Here is a 22227-nt window from a genome sequence, read left to right as displayed (position 1 = left end):
TATTGGGGGAGGATAGTGTTAAATGTACTAGCACATTTAAAGCACTAGCAAACTGAAGCCAAACTCTAGCTCACACTTTATAAGCAGTATATAACACAGCAAACCATTTCTTACCTTTTGGGATAACGGTTTTACATAAATAAATAAAAGTTGATCAATGTAAGCCCCCCTGCCAGTGTTAAATGGTTTGTCATATCCCTGTAAACTGATATATCTGGAAGAGAGCTTGTTATTTAAAAAAAAAAAAAAAAAAAAAACACTTACTGGCTGGATCACTGGATGAAAATAGTAGAATGAAAGCCTAAAGAGAAACTAAAGCAGCCATCACATCTAACAATTGGTAAGCTGTAATATAATAAATGTTAGCGTTTAGGTTTAATACTACTTTAATAAACAGATCAGTATATTTCCTTTTTAATAAAAACATTATAATGGTTAAATCTTTGTGGGTACCTGGCCATTACATCTACAAATATGCCCAATATAATATGGGACTACCCCTCAAAGTTATGGAGTTCAGGTATTTCCAGTGAGGGGTTCTGTTAATGCTACTTTATAATAATTGATAAAAGTTTGGAGAAGGACCTTGTCTGGTCCTGTGACCCTGGGAACAAAAGGTCCATAAAGATATGGTTTGATGAGTTAGGTATGGAGGAATTTGAGTGGACTGCACAAAGCTCCTACTTCAACCCTTTTCAACTTTGAGGTAAATTAGAATGCTAATTGTGAGGCAGTGTTTCCTGTACAACATCAGTACCTGACCTGACAAATGGTCATAATACTAAACAGGTATAAATTCACATTTCTGAATATTGTGGAAAGCCTTCCCAGAAGAGTGGAGGCTGTAGTGGCCATAAAAGGGGTATGGAAGTAACTCCCATGTCCTAATAATGCCCATGACTTTGCAGAAGGATGTCCACCAAGCTCCTATAGGTGAGATGGTCAGATGCCCAAAACCTTTCACCATATAGTGTATCGTTACATTATGTTCTCCATGGTTGTAAAGTCCAGAATGAACATCAGGATACCATCCTGAAAAGCTTACTAAAGGGCTTACCCAACAGTGTTCGTCACCAAGTTTTTTTTGAACATATGTCAACAGGCTGAATCAATGGGCTTAAAATTCTAGTTTATAACTGCCATATTGCTTTTGCTTGTTAGACTTTGAAAGAAATGTATTTTTCTCCTGCTCTGGGACATATATCAACAGGTTGAATCAATGAGCCTAAATTTCTAGTTTATTACTGCCGTATTGCTTTTGCTTGCTAGAGTTTGAAAAAAATGTATTTTTCTCCTGCTCTGTGTGAATAACATGGTACTTTGCTTCAGTTGTCTATGTAGATCAGGGGTGTCAAACTGGCGACCCTCCAGCTTTTGTGAAACTACAATTCCCATCATGCCCCTGCCTTTGGGAGTCATGCTTGTAACTGTCAATCTTGCAATGCCTCATGGGACTTGTAGTTTGGCAACAGCTGGAGGACTGCAAGTTTGACACCTGTGATGCAGATAATAGGACTTACTTGCCTGAACTTATAAATATCATCTTGCTCAGTGTTGCATTATTCTTTTGTCCTTGCCGGTAGACATGTATGTTTTGTAACAAAAGTGCTTTGCGTCTGAAAATTTGATTTCAGAGATTCAGATGTATACCAATCTCCGAATAGACATACAGGTGAAACTCAAAAAATTAGAATATCGTGCAAAAATTCATTTATTTCAGTAATGCAACTTAAAAGGTGAAACTAATATATGAGATAGACTCATTACATGCAAAGCAAGATAGTTCAAGCCGTGATTTGTCATAATATTGATGATTATGGCTTACAGCTCATGAAAAACCCAAATCCACAATATTCTCGGCTCAAAGTGTCCCACTCTAATCAGCTAATTAAGCCATAACACCTGCAAAGGGTTCCTGAGCCTTTAAATGGTCTCTCAGTTTGGTTCAGTAGGAATCACAATCATGGGAAAGACTGCTGACCTGACAGTTGTGCAGAAAACCATCACTGACACCCTCCATAAGGAGGGAAAGCCTCAAAAGGTAATTGCAAAAGACGTTGGATGTTCCCAAAGTGCTGTATCAAAGCACATTAATAGAAAGTTATGTTGATGGTAAAAGTGTGGAAGAAAAAGGTGCAAAAGCAGCAGGGATGACCGCAGCCTGGAGAGGATTGTCAGGAAAAGGCCATTCAAAAGTGTTGGGGATTTTCACAAGGAGTGGACTGAGGCTGGAGTCAGTGCATCAAGAGCCACCACATACAGACGGATCCTGGACATGGGCTTCAAATGTCATATTCCTCTTGTCAAGCCGCTCCTGAACAACAAACGTCAGAAGCGTCTTACCTGGGCTAAAGAAAAACAGACCTGGTCTGTTGCTCAGTGGTCCAAAGTCCTCTTTTCTGATGAGAGCAACTTTTGCATCTCATTTGGAAACCAAGGACCCCGAGTATGGAGGAAGAATGGAGAGGCACACACTGCAAGATGCTTGAAGTCCAGTGTGAAGTTTCCACAGTCTGTGTTGATTTGGGGAGCCATGTCATCTGCTGGTGTTGGTCCACTGTGCTTCATTAAGTCCTGGGTCAACGCAGCCGTCTACCAGGAGATTTTGGAGCACTTCATGCTTCCTTCCGCAGACAAGCTTTATGGGGATGCTGACTTCATTTTCCAGCAGGACTTGGCACCTGCCCACACTGCCAAAAGCACCAAAACCTGGTTCAATGACCGTGGGATTACTGTGCTTGATTGGCCAGCAAACACGCCTGACCTGAACCCCATAGAGAATCTATGGGGCATTGCCAAGAGAAAGATGAGAGACATGAGACCGAACAATGCAGAAGAGCTGAAGACAACTTTGTTATTCCACCTCTTTACTTTAGAGCTGCTAATATCTTATCTACTTTGAAAATATCTGACTTTAGTTTGCTTCTGATGTCCATATTGATTTTTTTTTAATTTTTATATGAATAGCTGAGTTTGGATTAATGTGTATATACAGTATAGCCCAAAATTAATTTTTTTTTAAGTTTTGCATAGTGCAGGGAATAGTTAAAACCCCTATCTGTTTTTTTGCTGTTTGTGTCCTGTTGGGTAGATTAGTTTCACTTTCTGTCCTGCAGACACAACAGGAAGTAAAAACACCTTTTGGGCAGTTGTCACCCTAAAACATATTCCCTCTTGTAGATTCTGTACTTCGGTGACTGTAAAATGTTGGCTATCCTATCACTTTCTGTACTATGGACAATGGCCACCAGGACAAATAGCGAGGATGAATCTCCCAACTGGGGACACAGGTAAAAAATAAAACCTGAAAGTGGTTCTAATGCAGGCCATAGATGGGGAGAAAAACTGCAGATTTTTCTTTTAAAAAACGAAAAATCGGTTGTTCAAGTGGCCGATGTTACCATCAATGGTAAAAAAAATCGGCCGATTTTCTACCCGTCTAGAGCCGGCAAAAAGTGTCCCTGCAGAGAGCTCTGCTATTTCTTTGACAGTTCTCTGACAGTTCCTTGACATTTATAGAAGTTGCAACAATGTATCTATTTGTTTCCATTTAGGATACAGATGTTTTTATTCGGAAACAAATAGATACAATGTTTCAACCGCTGTAAATGTCAAGGAACTGTCAGAGAACTGTCAGAAATAGCGGAGCTCTCTGCAGAGACACTTTTTGCTGGACTGGAATTCTTCTTATTTTCATCCTACTTCTTCTTCTTCTTCTTCCTCTTTTTCTTCATCCTCATCCTCTTCTTCTTCTTCTTCATCCTCATCCTCTTCTTCTTCTTCTTCATCCTCATCTTCTTCTTCTTCTTCTTCTTCTTCTTCATCCTCATTCTCGTCTTCTTCTTCTTCATCCTAATCCTCTTCTTCTTCTTCTTCTTCTTCTTCATCCTCATCCTCTTCTTCTTCTTCTTCTTCTTCATCCTCATCCTCTTCTTCTTCTTCATCCCCATCCTCTTCTTCTTCTTCATCTTCATCCTCATCCTCTTCTTCATCCCCATCCTCTTCTTCTTCATACTCATCCTCTTCTTCTTCTTCTTCTTCTTCTTCTTCTTCATCCTCATCCTCTTCTTCTTCATCATCCTCCTCCTCCTTCTTCTTCTTCTTCTTCCTCATCCTCTTCTTCTTCATCATCATCATCCTCATCCTCTTCTTCTTCTTCATCCTCATCCTCTTCTTCTTCTTCTTCTTCATCCTCATCCTCTTCTTCTTCTTCATCCTCCTCTTCTTCTTCTTCTTCTTCTTCATCCTCATCTTCTTCTTCTTCTTCTTCTTCTTCTTCTTCATCCTCATCCTCTTCTTCTTCTTCTTCATCCTCATCCTCTTCTTCTTCTTCATCCTCCTCTTCTTCTTCTTCTTCTTCATCCTCATCCTCTTCTTCTTCTTCTTCCTCTTCTTCATCCTCATCCTCTTCTTCTTCCTCATCCTCTTCTTCTTCATCATCCTCATCCTCTTCTTCATCATCCTCATCCTCTTCTTCATCATCCTCATCCTCTTCTTCTTCATCATCATCCTCATCCTCTTCTTCTTCCTCTTCTTCTTCATCCTCATCTTCTTCTTCTTCATCCTCTTCTTCATCCTCATCCTCTTCTTCTTCTTCATCATCCTCATCCTCTTCTTCTTCTTCATCCTCTTCTTCCTCTTCTTCTTCTTCATCCTCTTCTTCATCCTCTTCCTCTTCTTCTTTTTGTCTTCCTCTTGCAGGTCACTGCTCATGCGCAGATTTTTTATCGGTAAAAAATCGGCCGATTTGCCCACTAATTGCCGCGAAAATCGGCCGATCGGCAAAATCGGCCGATTTTTTTCCAACTTTACCGAAAAACAAAAACGGCCAAAATACCGAAAAACGGCCGACCAAATCGCCCACTAACGATCCGAAAATCGGCCGATTTTATTTTCGGCCGAAAAATCGGCCGATTTTCGACCCGTCTATGGCCTGCATAACTCTTCCAAACTCCATCCAAAACTTAAACAAGGTTTGTGTGACGGAGCGTAGGCAGGACAGAACACACCGAGAAGATGATAAACACTCAAAGCTTTATTGAATTATGACAATCACTCAATTTGGGTCTGAGGGTGGCGTCTGGAGCAGGGGAGGAGCAGGGAAGGGCCAAAATAATTGTAATCCAGGCAGGAACAAGTAAGGGGGGGAAAATTCACGGACAGTCCGTACAGGGGAAAACAGGGGCAGATGACAATCACAGTTCTGGCAGGGGATTTTTCCTGGCTCACAGCAGCCGACAGCACGTAGCGGTACTTCTCAGCACACAGCAGAGGATCCACACAGCGGGTATTTCCCACACACAGCAGCACGGGCAATCCTGGCCCCACAGTATTAGGCAGGGTAGCAGCAGGTACTCCTCCTGAGCCCCAAGTATTAGCAGCCTCAGCACACAACAGCACGGGCAATCCTGGTCCCACATTATCAGGCAGTGTAGCAGCGGGTACTCCTCCTGAGCAGAGTGTTCAGCGTGTAATAATCCTGAGTCTCCCAGACTATTATGCAGAGTGCTCAGCGGATAACAGTCCTGATATCGCCCGGGGTATTGGGCAGAGTGTCCAGCGGGTAATACTCCTACAATCTCCCTGGAGTATTATGCAGAGTGCTCAGCGGGTAATATTCCTACAATCCCCCGGAGTATTGTGCAGAGTGCTCAGCGGGTAATATTCCTACAATCCCCCGGAGTATTATGCAGAGTGCTCAGAGGGGTTGGCGGCGGGAGTCTGTCCTCAGCGCAGACCTCCCAGCAGCTTCAGGCAGCGGAGAAACAGCTGGGAGAGTCCTGCGTCTCCCTTCTTAAGGCCGAGCAAGACGCTCCCGGTTGCCCTGGCAACGTCCGGCCCAGCACCGCGTTGCCCGGGCAACAGGGCACGCCCCCTTGACATGGGCCACGCTCTCGAGAGCGTGGCCTTTGTCTCCGGCGGATGCAGGCGCGGGAAGCCTCGTGCCAGCGCTGAGCCCACCGGGGGGGGGGGGGCGCGCGGCGACAGACTGGCAGCCCTGCTCCAGAGCCCCCCGGCGGGGGGTCATCCCTCTCCTGGCTGTATGGCCAGGAGAGGTGTGGATCTCGTCGCGGGGGGTCACCTTCCTCCCATCTGGCTGCACTGGATGGGAGGAAGTGACAAGCGGCAGGCGAGAGAAGGGACACTTCTCATCCTGTGCAGTCCAACTTCAAAGGGCTGCTACAGGATGAGAAGGGGGGGGGTGAGGGGACACAGGCACCAGGAGGGGGGTGGGGGGTCCTTGGAACAGGAATGCCGTGACAGTTTGGGTATACATGCACTTAAAAGGGCAGGCAGGACAATGAAATCTGGTTTTTCTCTACCTGTTTTAACAATGAGGATCTCTCGTAATAACTTTGCAGCTCAAATGCATTAGCGTGATCAGTTGGCTGTGGATATAAGGATAAAAAAGGCAGTGGTGTGCAAAGTGTATTTGACACTAAGATCTAATAATTTTTAATATGCCATGATTGTTTCCAGTAATAATTATTAAACAGATAACAATAATGGCTATAAAAGAAATACAGACAGTGAAAATCACAGTGTCCCTTTACATTGGTGGTCAGTGGTAAAATGCCTCCCTGCAATTGTGGTAAGAATAGTGTTCCCCTACATTGGTCATCAGTGGTGAAGGTCTCCCTTACCTTTGTGGTCGGATTAGTGCTCCCTTACTTTGGTGGTCAGTGGGAGAGGTGAACCTTTCCATTGATGGTCAATGGGCCAGTGTTCACTGCGCAAGGAACCAGGAACCCCTAGAAGCTGGAGGAACGCTAGAGCTCCACATAACACTGTTTGAGAAAGACTGATTTAAACTGTCCATTTATCTAGCTTTTCTAGAAAAAGTCTGCACTGGAAAAAAAACCACAAAAAAACCACAGAAAACTTTGGTATTTCTTTCTTTTGCATTGGTTTAAAGCAGGGGTCTCCAAACGGTGGCCCTCCAGGTGCTGAGGAACTGCAAGTCCCAGAAGGCCTTGCAAGACTCTGACAGACACAGGCAAGACTCCCAGAGGCAGAGACATGATGGGACTTCTAGTACTTCAACAGCTGGAGGGCCATAGTTTGGAGACCCCTGGTTTAAAGGAATGCCATGGTGCACCAACTAATTCAGTTTGGGGAGCAATTGTACTCTATTACTGACTGTGGTTAGGTTTTAAGTGCCTCAATGCAGACATTTCTCCTTACTTCCTATCCCAGGGGCAGGGGAAATGTCAACATTAGAGGCAAAAACCCCAATAAAAACCTAAAAAGGTTCTAACCCTTTCCTACTCTATAAACCACTGAAAAATAAGTTGCTGACATCTTTTTGAACTCTGACTGGAGCACAAAATTAATTTAGGACTAAATGCCCATAGATAAAAGATGAGTGACCTGTACCAAGTGGCAAGAGACCACATGATCAGTTGTATTCATTATTTATTAGCTTTTTCTGATTGGATCCTGCTTGGATTGGATTTGGACATCAAAGGATTGTTGCTTGACTAGATTATATGGGATATTTTCGGTGAATTCCATGGGATAGAACTTGCTAGGCAAGTGAGAAACACCAAATATTTTCATCACCACGGTATGATAAATGTTAAATATTTGGGGGGTTTTTCAACACAATACTTTTCTCACCAAAATGTTCTATTCATATTGAGAAATACTTATTAATTTATAAGTCTCTTCCAAAATAAAAATAAAACAGAATTTCCATGTGACATCCATGATAATGTGCTCCTTCAAGTGATGTGAGCAAATTGCTTGATTCACCTCTGATGTGTTATCATTACAACCACCTTCACCAGTTGTGTTCTCACCTGATAAATATGACCAAACTGTTAAGTGAGGTCATATATAGCTTTTGTCCCCTGTGTGGGCTATGGATGGGTGGAACAATAATCCCAAAGGGTCTGGATCCCCTCACTTCTTCAGTAGTCTTCCTCCATCGGTTCATATGCCATAAGACATTATCAAAAACATAGTGCCTTATCCTTATTTAAAAACCTTTATTTATGCATTATATTGCACTCACATGTAAATGATATAAAAAGCGCTGTATCAATATATTCCAAACACTCGCTAGCAATGCAGTATTGTATACTTGCTACTGTCTCTCTCTCCGTGTGAACGTTGTGATGTCAAATATCCCCTGATGAAGCCACGTGACACAGTGGCGTAACACGTAGAGGAGAGGCTCTGATGTTACGGTGCTCAAGTGCATTGTAGAGATGTACATAGTGATTGTAGAGATGTACATTGAGTCAATATGGCCAATAACGTGCATATAAGCCTTCAAAATGGGCACTTTTGAATTTGCAAGTTAGTCCCATAGACTTGCATTAAGTTCGAAGTTCGTGGTCAAACTTTCATTAGGTTTGAACATTTGCCCACAAACTGAACAGGGGGGTGTTCGGCCCATCCCTAATCTCCTGTGTCCTCCGCATTGATAATAGGTAACCTCCAACCTCCATGTCACTATTGTATACTATAATTCTTTTTGAACAGCATAGGGAGTGGTTAAAAATCCTCTTTTTGCAGCCTGTGTACCATTGGGGAGACTTCTCTTCACTTTACAATAATAAAGATAACATCTCTCTAAAGTGAAATTTCAAAATATTCACTAAGGTCTGAGGAACGTTCTCATGCAAAGTGAACAGCCTATTTGCTATTAGTAAATCAACCCCATTATATTTCTCATCAGTAAGTAGCAGTGATCCCCAGGACAAATAGAGATGGTGAATCTTTCTGGTGGGTTCACCAACAGCAGTAGAAACCTGACAGTAACCCTTCCCTACGCCGTTAAAAGCTACAAAGTTTGGGCTATAGATATACTTCAAGAATTTTCAGTTGATAAGTAGATGAGTACTAATAGAGTCCATAACCTGTATAGAGCATTAACAAACCATGAACTACACTATAGTAATCTGCAATGGTCAGCAATGCTTGTGAGAGGTAGCTGGGCAAAAGGTAAATCGGGTGAGAGCCGACACTGTGTAATCAATTTCTCCTGTGGGAAAAGATATAGCCAAAGTGACTGTTGTAAATGTACGGAACGTAATGGAAGGAGCTTGGAGATGATAGAGTCAGTACAATAATACACGAGGAAGAGAGCAGCCATTTGTATTCTACAGTAATTTATTACACTGCGTCATTTTAAAGATGTCTTTTTTATGGTAGAGGATAAGTTGGAAGAACCATGGCATTGATCAGATTGTATACCTGCATATCTTCTGACCTGCTGCACAAAAAGGGAGTCTCATTCTCACCGATAAAATATTTACTTTACATTATGATTTTACTTCATTAATAATGGCTTTTTAATCTCAGTTCACACTGACGCAGAGAGGGAAACGCAGCGATCCCTGTGCGTTTCCGGCACCGCATAACAATAGTGCTGTGTTCTGTGATATGCTGTGGGCCTCAATGGAAAGTTAACTACCCCCCAAAGCAGGGCGCAGATGCAGTGCATTTGACTGACCTGGGTCCCATGGGTATAAACACCCATCCGATCCGGTTACAGTGCAGATATGGTTTGATTTGAGCTATTCAAAATGAATGGGCTCAAATCACACTACACAGAATCGCATTTGTGATTTGCGGTGCAGTTCCTGTGCGATTCACATGCAGTTCACAGTGTGAACCTAGGCTAAGGAGACAGGGTGGGGTGCAGCGGTGGGAACTTTGGAAGAAAATCTTAGTTGAGGGTCCCAGAAGAAGCCAGATGGACACTCACTACACTTGTATTCTTTAAATACTAAAATATAAAAGGGGTTAGCATGTAATACTGGCAAGCGATTTCAATATCTCCATCAGGGGATATGGTGAGTTGCAGGTTGACTTTGTTAAAATGCAGAAACTATATGTATGTAGGGGAATGGTGTTACTCCTAGGTTGTACCAATGGAAGGTGTCATCCCCATGGAAACATAACAGGAATCAAGGTACAGTTAGTGGGGCTTTAAATAACCCTACAACTGGTCAAATATGCACATGACACATCAATTAAAAAGAATTACATATCTTTATTACCCCATTAAAACACATCACTTTGGTGAAAAACATGTATTTTCTAATATGTAAGATATATGATGTTTATCTAATGTTTATCTTTTTAATAATCTTTTAGTGACCATCTGCATTTATATCCGAGATCTAACGTCCTGATGAAGCGGGTTATCCTGCAAAACACGTCGACCTACATCTAACAGTCTCTGAGGACTTCCAGACTACAGTTCTTCCTTTTATCCATGTAGAAGACAAGTGGTTGAGTTGACATCCTAATTATACTTGTTTTTAACTGAAGTAATGGCTTTTTAATGGATGTAATATATTTGTGTAATTCTTTTTAACGACTTCCCGTTCAGCCCATGTACATAAACGGCCGGACAGGAGCAGTGCCAAAGCGGGTGGCCATTTATAAACGGCCACCACAGTCACTGCCTGTGTTCGCTCCCTGGGAGCGCATGGCACCGCGATCCGGGGCCCCCTGTGTCCAGAGGATACAGCAGAACACCGGTCGCTGTGTGGGACCTCTCTGTGAGGTCCCAATTCATGGGATCACTGATTGGCCAATCAGTGATCACGTGACTAGTAGTAAGCAAGATGTCACTTTCTGACATCATTGCTTACTACTTGTGAAATCTCTGAATGATCACAGAGGTCACATGGTACAAGGCTATTCACAACAGCCTTGTACCATGTGACAAGCTGTGACCAATCACAGCTCACACAGTATTTCTCAATAGCTGCAAGAATGCAGCCAGAGAGAAGGAGAAATGATTGCTTTTACTCCACTATGGTGACGGTATGTTAAAAAAACAAAAACAAAACATAAATAATAATATAAAAATATAAAAACAAATTTAGAAGAATTTGAATTTTTGATTATAAACTAATTTGGGTTATTTTTTTTTTTACTAAAAAGATAGTTGAATATATTTTGGCCAAGATTTATGAAGAAAGATTATTTACTTGCAAAATTTTAAAAGAAAAATACTTTTTTTTTAAAATTGTTTGGACTTTTTCATTTATATAGCAAAAAAATAAAAATCCCAGTGGTGGATAAATACCACCAAAATTAATGAAATAAATAAAATAAAGTTTTTTCTGTCTCAAAAAAAAAATTCATATGGGTACAGTGTTTCATGACCGCGCAATTGTCATTCAAAGTCTGATAGTACTGAAAGCTGAAAATTGGCCTGGACAGGAAGGGGTGAAAGTGTCTGGACTTGAAGTGGTTATGTGCATATTTGACCAACTGGAGGGTTATTTAAAGTCCCCCTAACTGTATCTTAATTTTTGTTAAAATGCAGTGGTTATGTCTCTGAGTGAAGGGACCTGTACAAATTATTTTAAATTTGTTTGGTATGCTCATGTTATCTGGCTCCTGCAGCATGCATCCATCGCATCAGCAACACAGCAGCAGTTAAGGTGACTGAGCAACACCTTTGTAACTAAGGGTTCATTTACACACGCTGTGAAGAGCCACCTGTATTTAGTTCGCTCTTCAGAGGTCATTTGACAGACGGTGAGAAGGTTTTATATCACCTTTTTACTGCCTATTTTATCCCCTTAAACCCTGCACCCGGATGCCCCAACCATATGCATCACATTTGGTTGCGGGATGCCCTCTCACATTCAGCAGGTGGATCAACCACATGTTTTTACAACTCCCCCACGTGTACCAGGCCTTAAAGCACATACCACTGTCCTTTATACTATGCAGTATTTCTGTATGCTGTTGTATGCCTATTCATAAAATATGGGCCACAATATGGTTATGGATTATGATTAGAAAACCATGGCAACTGTTTATGATAAGCAGTGCATTAAGAATCTAGGTGTCATCTGGTTGGGGATTAAATCTAAATCTAAATATGGGTATTTTACAAAAGGTTACAGTATTTTGCCATAATATTTCTGAGCCTCAAAGAGACAGTACAAAATCATTTTTCAACCAAAATAGAAGTTTATTTTGTGAATTATAACTCTAATTCACTATAGCCTATCAGTTAGGAGACTCGCCCTATCTGATGTGTCTTGGACTGAAGAGGAGACTGGACTTAGAAGCCAAATAGGTGGTGTCACTAGTGCCAGGCTATAGTCATTACATATACAGGTGAAACTAGAAAAATTAGAATATCGTGCAAAAGTTCATTTAGTTCAGTAATGCAACTTAAAAGGTGAAATTAAAATATGAGATAGACTCATTACATGCAAAGCAAGATAGTTCAAGCTGTGATTTGTCATAATTGTGATGATTATGGCTTACAGCTCATGAAAACCCCAAATCCACAATCTCAGAAAATTAAAATATTACATGCAATCAATAAAACAAGGATTGTACATAGAACAATATCGGACCTCTGAAAAGTATAAGCATGCATATGTACTCAGTACTTGGTTTGCAGCAATTACTGCCTCAATGCGGCGTGGCATGGAAGCTATCAGCCTGTGGCACTGCTGAGGTGTTATGGAAGACCAGGATGCTTCAATAGAGGCCTTCAGCTCTTCTGCATTGTTCGGTCTTATGTCTCTAATCTTTCTCTTGGCAATGCCCCATAGATTCTTTACGGGGTTCAGGTCAGGCAAGTTTGCTGGCCAATCAAGCACAGTAATCCCATGGTCCTTGAACCAGGTTTTGGTGCTTTTGGCAGTGTGGGCAGGTGCCAAGTCCTGCTGGAAAATGAAGTCAGCATCCCCATAAAGCTCGTCTGTGGAAGGAAGCATGAAGTGCTCCAAAATCTCCTGGTAGACGGCCGCATTGACCCTGGACTTAATGAAGCACAGTGGACCAACACCAGCAGATGACATGGCTCCCCAAATCAACACAGACTGTGGAAACTTCACACTGGACTTCAAGCATCTTGCAGTGTGTGCCTCTCCATTCTTCCTCCATACTCTGGGTCCTTGGCTTCCAAATGAGATGCAAAAGTTGCTCTCATCAGAAAAGAGGACTTTGGACCACTGAGCAACAGACCAGGTCTGTTTTTCTTTAGCCCAGGTAAGACGCTTCTGACATTTGTTGTTCAGGAGCGGCTTGACAAAAGGAATATGACATTTGAAGCCCATGTCCAGGATCCGTCTGTGTGTGGTGGCTCTTGATGCACTGACTCCAGCCTTAGTCCACTCCTTGTGAAAATCCCCAACACTTTTCAATGGCCTTTTCCTGACAATCCTCTCCAGGCTGCAGTCATCCCTGCTGCTTGTGCACCTTTTTCTCCAACACTTTTCCCTTCCACATAACGTTTTAATAATGTGCTTTGATACAGCACTTTGGGAATTACCTTTTGAGGCTTTCTCTCCTTATGGAGGGTGTCAATGATGGTTTTCTGCACAACTGTCAGGTCAGCAGTCTTTCCCATGATTGTGATTCCTACTGAACCAGACTGAGAGACCATTTAAAGGCTCAGGAACCCTTTTCAGGTGTTATGGCTTAATTAGCAGATTAGAGTGGGACACTTTGAGCAGCAGATGGACTGTTCACAAACTACTGACTGGCTAGCTGTTGGCCTGGTTGGCTCTGGCTGATACCATTACTTCTGGTTGGTTAGTGCAGACAGATTTAGGCCTCATTCACATGGCCGTACAAAAAATGCATTTACAACTGTTTTTTATTTACGGAGCTGGACTGTTTTCAGTGGAGACATTCGCACAGCTGTGTAAACATGCACTGCATTCAGATCTGTAACACAAAATCCATGAATTAACACCAGAGACCATGCAAATACACATATGTCATTTACGCAGGAATTTTTCTCCTTGCCTAAGGATCAGTAAAATTTTTGCACATGTGTTACGGCCATGTGAATGAGGCCTTATGCATTATTCACAGACTAGTGCATAGAAAATGCTGCTGCACTGGCTAAAAGCTTATATAATTACAAGCCAGGGAAGGTGATGGCCACTGTTAGGCTACAGCTAGTCTGGGACCTAGCTGTTCCGGTTGCTGCAATCACTAGTTTCTTGATGTAAATGAATTGACAGGCTGTCAAGCAATCAGATAGCTAAGAGATAGTAGCTAGAAGGCTCATGCCACACACAATGCCTTGGCCTTGCATAGACCATCACGGAGATCTTGGGGCCCAATGGTGCATTAAGAGTCTATCTAGTTGACTTATAATGCACCATTGGGCCCCAAGATCTCTGTGATAGTCTATGCAAGGCCAAGTCATTGTGCGTGGCATGAGCCCTCTAGCTGCTATCTAGTTGCCATACATAGCTTGACTTTCAGCCAGTTCCTGCTAATTTGTCCAATATTCGAGCCTCTGTCAGCAACACTTGGCTCAACAAAAGTCAATTGCTCAATCCACTTTCATAAAAGCCAATCAAATGCAAGCACTATTTTGGTAATCTGACAACGGCAATGTGCCAGCTGTCAGAATACAATAGCCGGTAGTAAAAATTCGTCCATCTGTGCTGTTTAGCATGGATGGAGGTATTTGTTCGATTTTCCTTTGTTCTGCCTGCAGAATAAATGAAAGAAATCTATGCTTGTATGGCTAGCTTAAAAATTATCTTTGCAATTAAGCCCCTTAACCACTTGCCTTCCAGAGGATTTATCCCCCTTCCTGACCAGGCCATTTTTTGCATTACAGCACTGCGTTACTTTAACTGACAATTGCGCGGTCATCCAACACTGCACCCAAATTAAATGTACGTCCTTTTTTTCCCACAAATTGAGCTTTCTGTCGGTGGTATTTGATCGCCTGTGCGTTTTTTATTTTTTGCGCTATAAAAAAAAAGGCCAACAATTTTGAGAAACAATATTTTTGACTTTTTGCTATTAAACATGTCCAGTAATAAAATGTAAAAAATAAAATTTCGTCATACATTTATGCCAAAATGTATTCTGCGACATGTCTTTGCTAAAAAAAATCCCAATACGTGTAAATTAAATGGTTTGCATGAAAGTTTTAGCGTTTACAAATGGCAGTATAGATACTGGAATTTTTATTTTATTTACTAGTAATGGCTGCGATCAGCGACTTCTAGCGGGACTGGACTGTGGCAGGCATTCTGACACTGGGGGGAACTGACTTGGTGTCAATGACATCCCTAGTGACACCAATAAAGTGATCAGTGCTACAAAAAAAAGCACTGACACTGTACTAATGGCACAGTGCAGGAAGGGGTTAACATGAGGGGCGATCAAAGGGTTAACTGTGTGCTGGGAGTGTTTTACTAGGGGGTTGTGTCAGTAGTAAACAAAACAGTTCTTCTCCCCATCTCCGATACTCCTGACCCAAGCTCAAAAGCAGGCAACAACTTTTTTTTACACATTCTGTAAACCAACCAGACTGCCTCCATGTTGTCATGTTACAGGACATTTTTTGATATTTAAAAAAAAAAATTACAGCAGTGGGAGTTTTAAATGGAAAGGTAATTTTTCTTAAAGGAGAAGTACAGCCAAAGCTAGTTTGGCTGTACTTCTCCTGTGAGCTGTTTTCAGTGGACAGTCACAGACCCGGACCAGGTTGGGGAAGTCTCGCGACCATATTTCAGGATTCACCCAGGGGCCTGAACAAGCACCTGGCTCAGCCTCTCAGCGATCCGCGGGGGGTGGGGCAGAGCAGACAGCAGTGACTGGTCAGAGTGGAGAGAGAGAACTGAGCAATCAGCTGTGTCTGATTGCTCAGTTCTCATCCTTAGTGGAGGACAGATGCAGCATTCGGCCAATGCTGCATCCACTGAGGTATGAATTTGAAAAAGAAAAACCTTCATACTTCTCTTTTAACATCAGTTTAAAAATTTTATGCATAGCAATTGTATATGCCACGGGTATGAAACTGGCAGCCCTCCAGCTGTTGCCAAACTACAAGTCCCATGAGGCATTGAAAGACTGACAGTTACAAGCATGACTACTAAAGGCAGAGGCATGATGGGACTTGTAGTTTTGCAACAGCTGGAGGGCCACCAGTTTGACACCCCTGGTATATGCTGTACAATATTTATTTAACAAACGTGGTCTTTTTCTTAATTCTGTGTAATGTTAGTAACAAAGTCATGAGTTGTCAAACCTAGTCCAGGCCTAACTGAGCCTGTATATAAGTCTAAAATTACTGGAGTTACACAAAATCATTTCACAGAAAAAAAAAATGGACCAAGAACTTTTTAACATTTTTCAAATAAAAAACCTCTGGGGAAATCAAGGATGGAAAAGTATCTGGGGATCTTAGTAGATGACAGACTTAGCAATAGCATGAAATGCCAAGCTGCAAAAGCAAGGCTAGCAGGCTATTAGCAGGCGTTAAAAAGGGAATGTACTCAACAGATAAAACTACAATTCTACCACTTTACAAAACTTCAGGTTCGGCCACATCTTGAGTATGCTGTCCAGTTCTGGTCACCAATCCTCAGGAACAATGTGCTTGAACTATAGAGAGTCTAGAGAAGGGTAACCAAGCTAAGAAGGGGGCTGGAGGACCTCAATTATGAGGAATGAGTACAAACATTAAACCTGTTCTCCCTGGAGAAGAGGCACATAAGAGGGAATATGATAGCGATATACAAAGAGAGGAAACTCTAAAGAAGACACGCGGCCACACAATGAAGTTGGGTGAGAAATAGTCTTAAACTGTAACTGTGCTCTTTACTGTTAGAGTGGTAAGGATGTGGAACTCCCTACCACAGTTGGTGGTGTCAGCGGAGAGTGTAGATAAGTTCAAATAACTTTTAGATGTGTTTCTTAGTAAACACAATGTGCAGGGATATGCAAAACAGAAGTCTCTAACACAAACACACATATGCACCCATATTGAGGCTGAACTGAATGGGCCAGTGTCTTTATTCAGCCTTACCAACTGTGTAATTATATCAAATCCTTGTAATTTGTTACTCTGAATCTGTCTGCTTTAGTTTGCCTTATTATAGCCATTCTTTTTCACCCCAGCACAAGGCTTCTCTGTCCTGGAAAACAGCTTGGCAGGTTGCTGATGATTTGGCGTTTGTAGTATTATGGTTCCCATTATTCTGTGTTTTCTCCATTTCACTAAAAACACTTCATTTTTGTTTTCTCCCTTCATGTGCCTGCACACTCGACATTCAACAGGAAAAAAAGAAGACAGTACAAAACCCACAGCGGGGCTTATTAAACAGATTAAGTCATTATAAAGTAGGAAGAATTACACCGTGTGTTTAATTCTGAGCACATGTCTTCCAGAGTGAATTCACGTTTATGTAATCGAAAGCGGAGCATTTGTTCCTGCATGGAAAAAACGGTGATGTCTTGGACTGATCCTCAGGTTAGAAACAAATGCTCTTCATTATCCCCTGATTAAAAGAGAATAATTTTTTAATCTAACAGATCCATTTACCAGAACAGCTGGACTCAACCCAATAGATGTAGGTGAAATTGCTTCCACATGTTTGGACGTATACCATGTAAAGTTCTACTCTACAAGGTCAGCTTTCTCCTGGGTTCCTTTAATTGACTGAGCTGATGCAGGAAGGGATAGGAATAAATAAGAAGTATCTAAGGACTTTCCACATGTCCTAGACTAATTATTATTGACTGCTATGATTTGCAGACGCTGGGGACACTGAAAAATACTCCTTTCCCCCCAGATTATGGCTCATTAAATTAAACCATTTGTTCATGCTGCAGTGTGCATGTGCTGCTTATTTTCTTTGTCATCTGACTTTCAGACTGGTTACTGATCTCCTTTGATATACTGTACATGACATCGTAACAAAACCAAACCTTTAATCAGAATGATGAGGCTTGTAAGTGTGCGCCACTGTCAGATGGCAGGCTAAGGCTGTAGCACAGCGGATGTGTGGTTGCAGGTCAGATGGAATGAATGGGTTTACAACATACCATCTCAAGTCATTGTGAAATTAACCCCAAATCACAATAGCACAGTTATATTCCAGTGTGTCATTTAACCGTGTCTGTATTGTCCTGATACATACTGAAGCATTTTTATATATATATATATATATATACACACACACATATATACATACACCATCTGTGCGGGTGGTGCCGCTGCGGATCCGCATGAAAATCCGTGCAGTCGCACCACCCGCACAGAGGACTGTGGACCCGCGGTCGGGTGCCATTAGTTCTAATGGCACGCCACCAGTACTGGAAAATGCACCCGTACTGGGAACTGAGGTTCCCGTGCGGGCTGCGTTTTCGGAAAAAGTGTAGGGACTTCTTCCCTGAGTGTCACGGGGCATAGGAGTACATTCAAATGAATGGGCTGTTGTGCCAGCGCAAAATGCGGCCCACATGGCCGCATATATGTGAACCGGGGCTTAGAAGACCTGCTAAGTCCCCTTTCACATAACCATTCCAATCAGGTCCACCTATTACTTTTTTAGGAGGACCTGATCGGACAGTCCATTCATCTCTATGGACTGGCAGTTGTAAACAGACTTGTGTTCGTTTACACCCGCCTACCACCAATCCAATCCGGTCTGCTAAAAACAAACGGAAGAGGATCCATCCTCTTCCATGTAGGCAGATCACATTGGAAGTAGTCTGGTGTAAACAGACAGCAGAGTCTGTTTATACCTGACAGCCCATAGAGCAGAGTGGGCTTGGAACTTGTCTGCTCTGCATAAACTGAGCAGACACACACCTGTCATTCGCCTCACTCTGCTCTTCTCAGCAGCAAAACAGATTTGGCCCGTGTGAATGGAGTCTGTCAGTGCCCTGTTCAGTGTGGGTCCTCTGTGGCCTATAAGCCCTCATTCACACTTGTGTTTCTCCAAGCCTGACTATGCAGAATCCCATTCTTTCTAATTGTCCCGGTTTATTACTCCATTCAGTTGCCCTGTACTCTATGCTCTACCCTCAAAAAAGTGCATGAGCTTTTCTGAGCATATTCAGGCTTTTGATCCCATAAACTTTAATGGGGATGCCTGTAAACGTGTGATATGCACATTTCCACATGCGTTTATTTGCCTGAAGAATTCCTCTCCTTCTATAGAACTGCTCTCCTTCCCTTGCCCAGCCTAGGAAACAAACATGCTCCCTGGACTCTGTCTCTGCCTCCTGATTCTGATATCAATCTGCCTGGCTGTTACTGATCACGGCTTGTTTCCTGGACTCTGCCTCTACCTCCTGATCGTGCTCCACATTGCTTCTGTGCCTGTAAAAAAAAATATTTTTAAAAAGCTTTAGTGAGCAAAATATGTGGCCATTCACACCACTTTCGACATTGTAATAGACAATAAATGCATGCACAATCACACATAACATGTCTTGGTGTGCTAAGGTGCCATTCATTGTAAGTAACACCGCAATGTACCAACACAATGTACCACAGTGGATCACATGGGGATCTTTTTAGAAATGTTTTCACACAAGATTCATGCAACTTTCACCCAAGATTTATGCATTTCCCTAACTGGATTCAATTGGAAAATGTGTGAATCTTGGGTAAATAAGGTAATCAACAGTAGATACTTGTAGATACTGGAAATGTTTCAGATTTTCCTGTGTTGCAGGGTGGTCAACCTTCTGAAGAGCGAGGGCCATTTAGGTGATCTGGTAACCAGTCACGGGTCACAATAAAATGAAATGGTTCAGAATTTAGATTTTTTTTTATTTGAATAGCATAACGAATATTTTCAATCTGCGACCGCTGAATGTTGGTGGGAGCGATAGGAGGAGAAGCCAGCTTTTAGCAGTTGCAGGAGGAAAGTGGAGAGGATCAGTTTCTCCTGTCCAGATGGGAGGAGCACGGGGCGGGGTCACCATTGCGACTCCTGCCGCTACACCCGTGGTTGGGGGTGTGTGTAGTAAAAAAACACATCTCAACTATAGGGTTTTACCACCCCCAAAGTGGAAACTTAAACGAGCCCTTACTGTCCTGACCCCCTACAAGGTTGCTTTCACACTGATGTGCTGCGGTTTACCCATACCACGGGTGCTGCGCCGTGCACCTGCGGCTTTCATAAGGGTTAGCTGCGCTTCGCATAGACTTCTATTATGTCTTGCGGCTGTGGTGCACTTTCAGAAAGCACACCAAATGCGCAGAATATAATAGAAATATGCTTCACTGGTTTGAGGCCGAGGGTCACATCAAAGAGCCACAAATTAAGCACCCCTGCTCTACGTACAGCATTATTAGTTTTCTTACTTTACTTCTTATCTGGGGTCACTTTTCAAACATCTTCCACATGATGATCTGGCAAAAGAGTTGCAGTTTAATAAAACTGTAACTCTTTTAACTCTATAACTCTAATAAATAGTCATCATTGATAAGTATAACTAATATAAACACAAACTTGTATAGAATATTATATCTATATAACATATAATCAAAGCTGCCCATAAACAGGACACATTTTCCAAATGAACTTTAAATATTGAAGAACCCCAGAGCACTATGTCTTACATGGACATCCTATCCATTGTTATGTGCTTGCAATCAATAGTTACAATACCTCCAGCTGAGATTTGTCTTCATGTTGTCTTTTAATCACCCGGGAGCTGGTACTTATTATTTCTGCACTAATTAATTGCTTAATATCAACCAACTGTAATTATAAACAGCTCAATAGCTGGGAAAGGCATGTGCATTATTGGAAACATCCTGTAATATATGTGTTATGGTATATAGCTGACTCCAATATATGGGATATCCAATGCCTAGTACGTAAGTGATATTAATATTATATATATATATATATATACATACATATATATATTTATTTTAGTGTAGCACCCTCCAGTGTGCTACTAGTGTTAGTGTAGGTAAATGTATATTGGTCTGACCAATATGGTGGAGACCAAAATCTGCTTATATATGGAAGTCTGACCAATCCCAGGCTAGGAAGCCCTAGTAGTGCGGTAACTCTAGCCCCTAAATATGGAAGAGCTATGCTAGCAGAGGAGTCGGGTGGAAGATGGAGTGCTGAGGAGGTTGCCGTTGGCCTGGGACGGGGTCCCCTAGGTCTATGGGGGGGGGGCTTTTGCCTCCAGGCTGGGCTCGGGCTGGCTCAGGAAGATCCATTCAGTATCACAGTATGAACAGGATCCTTGCCTGGGAGCAAGGAGGACAGGATGAGTACATCAGCACATCCATTGATTCACAAGAGGAGAGACTGCCATATGTAGCAAGCTTTCAAAGGACAGCACTGTGCATAAAGCGTTACTAAACCCACAACAGTAAAATCAGTCTGTATATGCAGTAAAGTATGCTTGTTATACTCACTGTGGAACCTAAGGGGTTAATCCTCCATATTGTGTAAAAAGGTTGTTTGATCCTGTCTTCTCTGATCCTCCCCTTCATCTACTGTCCCCAATCCATCTGCTGATAGTACAGAGCTCTTGGAGTCACTCTGCACATGCTCAGTTTATTCTGTATGGCTAGAGAGTTTCTTTTTTTCTTTGGAAGGGTGCATGTGATTAGCACAGTGCCAATCAGCACTGTCCAAACAGAGGGTCAGGGGTTATACAGCCTCATAGGAACGTCAGAGCAGAATGAAAGCTCCTCCTACAAGATTAACCAGTGCTTAGCTGGACACTGATAGAAGTCGCAAGACTGCTATATACTGCTGATGAGAAAAGGTATTTAGCAGTTTATATTTACTAAAATAATTGCATTTCCATGTTCTGTGTACTGTGGGAGACCAGATATAGTGAATGCAGGGTCCTGGGTTTAGTAACACCATTTATCCTTGTCCTGGGAGATCTTCAGAGTAGCCAGAAGCTGGTAGTGTCTGCAGGCTGTGGAGCTGGGAGCAGTTCTACAGGGAAGAGGAGATACTTCAGCATGTAGTCTGCAACAATCTGTGCTAGCTTTCAGAGGGTCCTGAGAGTCTCTGGTCCATAAGGGGCTTTTGCTACTGATTCATAAAGATTGACCGTATCCAGGGAGAAGAACAGTCCAATATCTATCTCTTAACATAGAAAGGACGTTGTTCTTGTGCTCAGCTTCCGTCAGGTTGGGCATCCCATAATCCCTATTAGCCTATCCATGTTATTTCCCTTAACCTCCTTAGCGGTATTCCCGAGTGTAGCTCGGGGTAAAATTTGAGTACCAAAAGCAGTAACCCCGAGCTACACTTGGGCTTACCATGTGGCGTTGCTCAGGGAGTCCCTGCAGCACTTACCTTGTCCTGCGCTCCCGTGATGTGTCCCCTGCAGCGTCCCCGGCCATCTCCTCCGGTCGATGCCGGCATCCGGCTTCTGTGTTCTGGTCCCTGTGACGTCGGAACCGGCGGCAAATTTGAAATTTTTTAAAAATTTAATTTTTGCTGACATTGCTGTTTTAATGCATTTCAC

Source organism: Staurois parvus, unplaced genomic scaffold, assembly GCF_062004578.1.
Source record: "Staurois parvus isolate SC_StPar_1 unplaced genomic scaffold, SC_StPar_1.0 ptg000381l, whole genome shotgun sequence".
NCBI classification, from domain to species: domain Eukaryota; kingdom Metazoa; phylum Chordata; class Amphibia; order Anura; family Ranidae; genus Staurois; species Staurois parvus.
The sequence above is the reverse complement of the archived record's forward strand: the minus strand, read 5'-3'. Positions refer to the sequence as shown.